The 1,594-nt window shown below is 39.3% G+C and overlaps 1 long non-coding RNA gene across 1 annotated transcript in view; it reads left to right on the forward strand.

Moving 5' to 3' along the window:
• The window catches only part of LOC138169876 (uncharacterized), a 34,053-nt gene extending 34,052 nt beyond the window's left edge, over window position 1 (forward strand). Inside the window, exon 3 of the long non-coding RNA XR_011170486.1 lies at window position 1. This exon is cut by the window's left edge and continues 103 nt beyond it. This is a non-coding gene — a long non-coding RNA (uncharacterized lncRNA).
• The last annotated feature ends 1,593 nt before the right edge of the window (window positions 2–1,594 follow it).

Raw genomic sequence — 1,594 nt, forward strand, 5'->3', positions numbered from 1 at the left:
CATCATCATCATCATCATCATCATCATCATCATCATCATCATCATCATCCTCATCTTCATCAGTTATTGATTTTTGAGCTGCTGATCTGATCAAAGGACTAAGTTGGACTGTCAACACAGAAAGGAAATATTTTGTTCTTTCATTTGTTTTAAATATGAATTTGGACAGGAACTCCTAAGCCAAAATCTTTAAACAAGGGCTAAATCAGTGAATGGGGGAGAGAGCCTTTGGGAGTTCATGACTTTCAGGTAATAAGTATTTTTTTTTATTTAATAGGGTTTTGTCCTGGGCATTTGAGTCAGTATTAATACAACTTACTAAAGTGCATGCCAGAATTACATAATTTCATGTTATGTGTTATGGTGAGGAAACACCTATTTATCAAGTCCTTCAAAGGATAGAGGAAAAAAATGATCTTGTCTTTGTTACTTATTTCACATCACACATGTTTTCATAGGAATGATCTATGCTTTGGATTCCCCAGTCAGGCATGCAGGGACTTTCATTCTTACTCCTGGACTTTATTTGAAAACCAGAAGCAACCTTGTGTCTACTCCCACCAGGCACATCAATAGGGATCTTCTTGGCATTGGTTTTAATCAACATTACCAAAGGGAGGTAGAAGGTGCCACAGCAGACCAAAGAGTTAACACAGCTCTCCAAATCCCTGAATTCCTCCCCCAAAATGCTCAATACCCCAAGGAAATAGGCCTTGTGTTTTCTAGCTAGAGCAGATAATAGAGATCCAACATTTCTGGAATTGGTCCTTGGCTCCATCATTGAATTACTGTGTGACCTTTGGCAAGTCAACCTCTCTGTCTGTGAAATTGAGATAACTATCTGCCCATACAAAAGGAGGGGTGGGGAGGCATGTTTAATGTTCACAGAGAACTTTGAAACTGTTGCCTGAAAGGTGTTGCATGCCCTCTGAGAAAGGGAGGTCAGTGGATGATGTCATGGCCTCAAACATGTGCCTAAACATGTGAAAGAAAAAGTAACTAGAAACACCAAGGCATTTTCAGTTTTTCTTAGGGAAGAAGGAGTATGTGAAAAGGTACTCAGATATAAGTAGGTTGCAGACCGAATGTTTGTTTCCCATAATACACAATTTTTTCATCATGTTATTTTGGCAAGCAGAATCCCAAGACCATTCCCATGAAGGTGTCTCCCACACTGGAAGTGTTTGATAAAATAAGAACATAGGGAAGTGATTGGGGATCTAGCAATGTGGATTTGATTTGAGCCATTGCAAGAAAACCTTCTTCTCTGTGTTGTTTCCATGACATGTAATATTATAGTGATGACATTTGTATTCTCCAGCCTAGGACTGCTGCAAATTCAGGATTAGCTATGGTGAAGTCAGAGCTTGGTTAGATGACTTAGGTAGCACATTCACTAGAGCATCGCTGGGAAGATGATTTTGGTTAAATTACGATTTGCTTTGCAACCTGTGTCATGGAATCACATCAAATTATGATGCTGGCCTAAACATAAGGACAACACTTTTTTCAGGCTAAGCTACATCTCAGTTCTTGGCTCAGGGAAGTCCTTATATAAAGATGACGATGTCAGAGCAGTTCCCACAACAGAGAT

Source organism: Petaurus breviceps, unplaced genomic scaffold (assembly GCF_028583685.1).
Source record: "Petaurus breviceps papuanus isolate PSGF00001 unplaced genomic scaffold, PetGlider_PUasm1.0 126, whole genome shotgun sequence".
Taxonomy (NCBI): Eukaryota; Metazoa; Chordata; class Mammalia; order Diprotodontia; family Petauridae; genus Petaurus; species Petaurus breviceps.